The sequence below is a fragment of the Miniopterus schreibersii genome (genome assembly GCF_964146895.1).
Source record: "Miniopterus schreibersii genome assembly, chromosome: 13".
Classification (NCBI taxonomy): Eukaryota; Metazoa; Chordata; class Mammalia; order Chiroptera; family Miniopteridae; genus Miniopterus; species Miniopterus schreibersii.
In genome coordinates, this window is record NC_138113.1 from 60,218,885 (window position 1) to 60,226,587 (window position 7,703).

The 7,703-nt window shown below is 39.2% G+C and overlaps 1 pseudogene across 1 annotated transcript; it reads right to left on the reverse strand.

Moving 5' to 3' along the window:
- Positions 1-6,928: 6,928 nt before the first annotated feature.
- LOC308566299 (peptidyl-prolyl cis-trans isomerase D pseudogene) lies at positions 6,929-7,470 on the reverse strand (annotated as a pseudogene). Its single transcript has one exon. The product of its transcript is annotated as a peptidyl-prolyl cis-trans isomerase D pseudogene (transcript).
- Between the last annotated feature and the right edge of the window lie 233 nt (positions 7,471-7,703).

The window sequence follows — 7,703 nt, forward strand, 5'->3', positions numbered from 1 at the left end:
ATTCCATTTACATTTAAGCTTACTGTTGATATATACTTATTTAATGCCATTTGTCCCCTTGATGCTTTTTTCTCAATATTTCTCAATATTTCTTCTTATGTACCTTTCAATATTTCTTAAAGCAGTCCTTTCAGCATTTCTTGCAATGCTGGTTCAGTGGTACTGAACTCTTTAGCCTCCTTTTGTCTGGGAAGCGCTTTTTTTCACCTTCAATTTTAAATGATAGCCTTTTTGGATAAAGCGGTCTTGGTTGCATGTTCTTGCTTTTCATTACTATGAGAACTTAATGCCACTTCCTTCTGGACTGAAGAGTTTCTGTTGAGAAATCTGCTGTCAGCCTCATGGGGGTTCCCTTGTAGGTCACTGCTTGTCTCTCTCTTTCAGCCCTTAATATTTTCTCTTTGTCCTTGACATTTGCCGTTTTAATTATGATGTGTCTTGGAGTGGGTCTCTCTGGGTCCCTCTTTGTGGAACCCTCTGTGCTTCCTGAACTTGTGTGGCTTTCTCCCTCGCCAGCCTAGGGAAGTTTTCTGTCACCGTTTCGACCATCAAGTTCTCTGTTCCTTGCTCTCTTTCCACCCCCTCTGGAACCCCTATGATGTGAATGATGTTTTGCTTCATGCTGTCCCAAAGCTTCCTTCGGCTGTCCTCATGCTGTTTAAGTGTTTTTTCTTTTTGCTGCTTTGATTCAGTGGCTTTTTCTACCTTATCTTCTAAGTCACTTATTCTATCCTCTGCTTCATTGAGCCTGCTTTTAATACCTTCCAGCGTATTCTAGATATCAGATATAGTATTCTTCATTTCTGCCTCATTCTTATTTATGATATTTAGCTCTTTTTTCATGTTTTTACTAAGTTCCTCGACCTTTCTAGTAAGTGTCTTGTTGTTCTCATTAATTTCCTTGAGCATCTTTATAACCATTACTCTGAACTCTATTTGTGATAACTTGCTTAACTCCATCTCATCAAAGTCTTTTTCTGGTGATTTTCCCTTTACTTTAGTTTGGAGGTTGTTTCTCTCTCCCCTCACTTTGGTGACTCTTAGTGTTTCTATCTGTATATTAGAAATATTTGCTGTCTCCCAGTCTTGTCGGGTGGGATTTTGTTGTGTGAGTCCAGTGGAACCCAGAGGTGTGTTTTCCCTATACTTCTGATCTATTTGATCTAGGCATATCTCTTTTGTGGATGTCCCTTTTGTGAGTTCTTTGAATTCTCCTGTTGTGATTGGGTCTAGATTGTTGTTGACCCATTTTTGGGAGGACTCTCCTCTCAGGTTGACTGACTGTGTCTCAGCCCCAACCATATCGTGTGAGCTGTTGTACAGGTGCTGGTAAGGTAAAACCATACCCAGCCAAGCTGCCAGGAAACAAGCAGTATCTTACAAAATATCCTCACAATCACAATGAAAACATCCTAAGTGAAAGAATTGGGAGAGTGAAGTGAGATCACAAATGCTAAAGCAAACAAACAAACAAATAGAAAATAGAGAGAAAAGCATATTATTGCTAAAAAAATAAAAATAAAAAAGAAACTAATATAAAAAGTAAAAAATAGAGAAGGTACTGGGAGCTAAAGGGAGCAGAGAAATGATTCTGCATGAAGGGCCAGCAAACCATTAAGTGTAGATCACAGGAATAGAAAATAGTTGAAAAATGAAAATTTTAAAAAAAATACAATAAAAAGACAAGTAGAAACAAACAAACAAAAAGACAGGAAGACGGAAGGGAGAAAAAGAAAGGAAAGAAAAAAATTTATGCCAATGGAACGAGAAGAGAGAGAGAGGTATAAAGCAAGGGCAGAGAGGGAATCCAATAAGAGATATGGGGCAAATGTTAGTAGAAAAGCAGTAAATTTATTGATCATGTCCACACAGTTAAGCAGAGAATATCAAGAAAATCTTGATATTAAAGGACAAAATAAAACAAAGCAAAAGAAACAAAACACAAAAACAAGCAAAGCTAAACAAATTTTTTTAAAAAATTAGTTGAACAGTTGAATTTTTTTTCTTAATTTAGAAAGATTTTTTTTTTTTCTCTATCTTTTTCCTAAGAAAAATTTTTAAAATGTCAATCAGGTGAGTTTCATCTGGGCAGCTTATATTGTCTTTGGGTCACAGTTTTGTATGCTGATTTCAGGTCTCCTGGGAGGTACTCGTGTGTCAGCCAATGTCAGAAGCTGTCTAGGTTTGGCTCTGGTGTCCTTAGGTAGTTGGCTGATCTGAGGCTCTCTGTGGACCACCTCCTCTTGTCAGCTACTTTGCTTTCCCCTTTTGGTTGCTGGGTCTTACTCCAGTCTTCTGAAGAGTCTTTAGTATGCAGCGGGCTAGTGTAGCTGGGCATATTGTCTCCCTTACTGAGAGGTTTCGCTGTCAGGCACTCACTGTGGGGAAGTTAGTGTCTGATTCCAAGTTACTGGAAATAAAAGCAAACTATGTGAAAGCATATTAGCAATAGGAACTCTTCATAGCTGGTGAGAATGCACAATGGTGCAGCCACTTTGTAAGACAGTTCAGTATTTTTTTATAAAACTAAACATATTCTTATCATTCTATCTAGTAGTCACACGGCTTGGTATTTACCCAAGGAGTTGAAAACTATATCCATTGAAAGACCTGCACTCAGATGTTTACATAATCACCAAAACTTGGAAGCAACCAAGATGCCTTTCAGTAGGTGAGTAAGTAAACAAACAGTGTATGTCTATACAGTGGAATATTACTCAGCAGTAAAATCAAGGGACAATCAAGCCATGAAAAGACATGGAGGGATATTAAGTGCATATTACTGAGTGAAAGAAGCCAATCTGAAAAGGCTCCATACTGTATGATTCCAACTATATGTCATTCTGGACAAAGGCAAAACTATGGAGACAGTAAAAAGAGAACAAACACTTTATATCCAATATAAAGAACACTTAGAAATTAAAAAAAAAAAATTAAAAATGGAAAACACAGATGATTCAATAGAAAAAATGAAGAGATCAAGAGGAGATACAAAAGGGAATTAGCCAAATGGCCAGTAAATAAACCTATGAAAAGGGGAAACAATTTAAACCCTCAATGAGATACCACTACGCATTTATGAGTTGTTAGCAAGGACATGGCGAGACAGGTACTCTCATCTGCTACTGGGAGAAGTGTGGAATGGTGACATCCCTTTGGAAAACAGTTTGATATTGTAAAAAATTTAAACATACACAAACTCTATCCAACCAGCAGTTCTGATCCTAGGAACATACACAACACAATGGAGTGCACTTCTGTACCCAAAGACATGTGCAGGAATGTTGCTGGAGGCATTGTGTGTAATAGCCAAGAACCATAAGCAATCCAGATGACCATCAGGAGCAGAATGGATAAGTGAATTGGGGATAAATTATAGCACTAAAACTGAGCCAACACAGTGACACACAATAACGTAAATTAACCTAAAAAAACAAGGTTGATTGAAATAGAACAAATAAAAATAAATGAACTATATTATTCCACTTACATAAAATTCAAAACCATGCAAGAATGACCTATGGTCTTGGAATTCAAAATTGCCTGAGAATGAAGAAGGATCCTGACTGGGAGGGTGACGGTGATGTCCTCTATTTTGTCCTCAGTGGTGGTACATGTGTATATTCACCTTGAGAGAATTCATTAAGCCATGCATTAATGAATTGCGTACTTTTATATATATATATATATATATATATATATATATATATATATATATATATATATATATATATGTTAGGCTTCAATTTTTTTTTAACCTTTTAAAAACAGACCTATAAGGTTGGACGTCAGGATAGTGATTGCCTTTGGGAAGAAGGAAGGGAAATGATTGGAATGGAAAGGGGCACAGGAGAGATGTGTCTGGGGTGTTGGCAAAGTTTCTCAACCACTGATGTTCTTTTGTGATAATTCATAGAGCTGTATATTTGTTCTCTGCACTTTTCTATTTGTGTTATAGTAAAAGTGTGTTTTTTTTTAAAAAAAAAAAAAGACAAGAGAATAAGAAAAAAAATTCGTACATCTATCAGTGAGCATTTTATAATTTTTTTAATCCTCCCCCAAGAATATTTTTTCCATTCTTTTCAGAGAATGTTGAAGGGGGAGAGAGAGAAACATCAATTGGCTGCCTCCCGGATCAATCCTGCAATGCAGGAACGTACCCTTGACCAGAATCAAACCCGAGACCTTCCAATCCAAGGGCCGATGCCACGGAGAAAAACAAGCCAGGCCAGAATGAGGATTTTAGATGTCTACTTACTCTAGGCAAGAGTCTACTATATTTAAATAGCTTAATAATTTCATTGCTTAAAAAACAGCATTGTTGTTGTTTAACTCAGTGCAGTTTCACAGGGGCAAGGACAACGACCCATTGCTGAAAGAGTGATCAAAGATGCTATGAAATCAGGAAACAGTATTTTTGCAAAACTGCCATCTTGCTGTTTTTTGGTTGTTGTCAATGGAAGAGCTAATTAAAACCTTCACAGGTCCAAGTGTGTTGAACACATACCATTTGCAAAGTACCACTTTATGTACCTTTCTTGTTGAATCCATTCCTTATAATAATTCTTCATTGTTTCCCCTTATTAAAGAGGAGAAATTTGAGAGCCACAGAGCATTAGTTAAGTTACACAACCCAGATGCAAAAAAGGCCTTCAGACTCCAAGTTGAGGGTATCACCCACTGGACCATTTCTGTTTCACATTGCCCTCTGTGGAAAGCCATTCAAATTCAAAATAGATGACACATAGACATGATAAAAAGGAATAGAAAAATATATTTAGGACAAAGCAGAAAATTAAATCTTTCAGTATAGAAGGAGAGAAGTTAGGGAACAGAGTTGAAATTACCATCAGTTCCCTTAGAGTAGCATTTACCACTTTGTATCCTCACTACAGTATCACCACCTTCTTTCCCACTCAAGAATGTACAATGGGCTGCAAAGAGATAAGAAGTGGAGTTTGAATCGACTCATTTGATAACATTGGTATAAAAATAATTGAAACCTTAGGAATATATTGTTAGTAATAAACAGTGTGCTCCCTGCTTCTCCACTCTGCCAGGAGGCCATGGGAAAGAACCACCAACCTAGAGTATGCAGAGCCCTCCTCTGGGGTCTTCCTTTGTGTCTCGACCACAGAAAGCTTCCTAGACAGGTGAGAGCATGCAGCTGGTCTTACAAGTACTTGACTTCATGCTGCGCATTAAGGTGAAGAGCTGCACCCTCACAGTGGCCAGCCTGCAGTGGTTACCAGGCTATAGCCAGGGCTTTGCAGCCTTCCCCTAAAGGCCCCTGGCTTCCTGGTTCTCCTGCCCTGTCTCCTGCAGGCTGCTTCTAACAAGGCTGAAGAGTCATTCGCATCTACTGTCCAGAATCTCCACTCTTTCCACTCTTTTGCAGTGCAAATAAGAGTTGGCCTAATTCCAGATAGCCCTGTGGCTTATTTCCATTTAAACAATTAAAGAAAAATGAGAAGAATGTCTTCCTTATGATTTAGGGATCCCAATGATTAGGGTTATCATTAAGAAAAAATGCTGGGGAAGATATCTAAAAGACAGTTTGTTGCAGGGGTCCTACATGAGCCTTCAGAATAGAGACTGTTCAGCTTGCCTCTGGCCCACACCAGAGTATGTGCCAGGTCCTCAAGGAAGCTGGGGGGCTGTGGAAGCCAGAAGTCTTTAGAGGGTTTTAGGAGATTGCATCTCACTAACGCTTCAGTGAATGGAAAAATCTCCCTCTGGCTCTTGTTACAGTCATTTATTAACCATTTGAGTTCCAATGTTTAACTTGAACCAGTATAAAATAAAATACATTCAGGTAATAAGCTGAAAAGAAAAAGTGAAAAAACAAACAAAAACTGTGAACTTGAAATTTTAAGACCCAAGTAGAGTTCTACCCCCAGCACTTCCTAAAGGTGCATAGTACATTCCCACGCGGGGCCTCAGTTTCCCCAGCTGTAAAATGATTGTATTGTGTCATTGCTAGAAGTCCCATGCTGTAATGATTTCTGCGGTTCCATTCCAGCTCTAAACTTCTGGAGCGGGAGGAAGAAGATGGTGGCGTCAGCGGAGTGATGGGTCCCTGGGGGCGACAGCCGGCAGCATTGGTGGCTGTGGTAACAGTGCCCTAACTCACTGCCCCTTTTACAGCCCGCGACATCCTGTGAAAGCGAGGCAGTAGTGGCCACCTGGAAACAAGTGGACCTATATATCCTTACATTTTCTTATTGCCTTCATATAATCAATGTGTAATATTTAAGAAAAACTGTATTTCTTAGTAAGCAAACATTTTTGCATACCCTGCTTTCTTTCTGTGCCTTTATTTTTGTTTGATTTGCACCAATTCTGCCTGGATAGCTTTCTCTTCTGGTGCTGTCTCCTGAGCTTTCTTAAGATTAGGAATGCTTGATTGTATTCCTTTAACCCTTGCCATCCTTGAGCTCTGACGTACAATGCTTTCGTATTTGATGGGTCTATTTCAGGAGTCTCCAAACAACTGCCAATTGCTCCCTGCCAGTTTGGCATCTTCTGTTTACAAGCACCAATATCCAGCATGCAGCTCAAAGCTACAGGTTGCGGCTTTGATCTGTCTGCTTTCTCAGTAACAGCCTTTGAACTTTCCACATATCTTAAAACTTTTGTGTATTTTTTTATGGCCATCTCCCAGTTCTGGATTGAAAAAAGTATTTCTAATGGTTTTTTTCCCTTTTTCATTGGATTTATTGGGGTGACATTGGTTAATAAAATTATATAGGTTTCAGGTGTACAGTTCTATAATGCATCATCTGTATATTGTCCAATGTTTTTTCAGTCTTCTTTTATGAATAATATTTTGCCTACATCTTTTCAATTTATACCTGCATCCTTGGGGAAATCTGGATGACTGTCAGAGAACCATCTTTTGGGAATATTCCCCAGTTATTCCCTTCCTTCATTTTCTGCATTCTGCAATAATGCACAATTTGGCAGGTTTTTCACTTTTCATTTCTGCATTTTCCAGAATTCTTGCCACACCCATTCCTTTAATTACTTGGCCAAATACCACATTGCCCATCCAGATGAGGAGTTGGAACTCCTGTGATATAGAGCTGAGGACCATTTGTACTGCAGCCTGCATTTGCCTTGCTCAGTGCACCCTCCCGGTTATGCTTAAAGTATGACTTTTTATCCTCAGATTTTTCACCATAAATATTCTCTTCACCTGACCATTTGAGAGGTTTCCACCTTGAATCGTGAATTTCCTAATAATTTGATGGAACAGGTATCCTTTTAAATGGAGCTGTTTCCCCGTGGTGGGTCCAAATGCCTTTTTCTTCTGTAAACAGTATGTGAAAATTTTCTGCAGTTTTGGGTACACTATCTACAAACAATTTTAAGATAATTTGACCAACTCACTTGCCTCCCACGTCCTTCAGAGAATACTTGGGGGTTACTGGGATTGGAGGTCTTAGCCTGGGGAGAGGGGTGCAACATTTCAGCTTGCGGATGCATTTGGAAGTGGTGGACGCCAGCAGCCAAAACAGCAGAGCGTGTCTTGGCGAAGACCAGGCAGCTGCTCTGTTCTTGGTAAGGATAAAGATTGGGAAGGATGGTGGGCACACCCTTGTGAAATGTCCGTATTGCTGTGGAAACTCACTGTTAGTGTCCTCCTCTCTGTGACAGCCCCACCTCTCTCACATCTTTGAGGATCTACCCTTGTGGCTTCC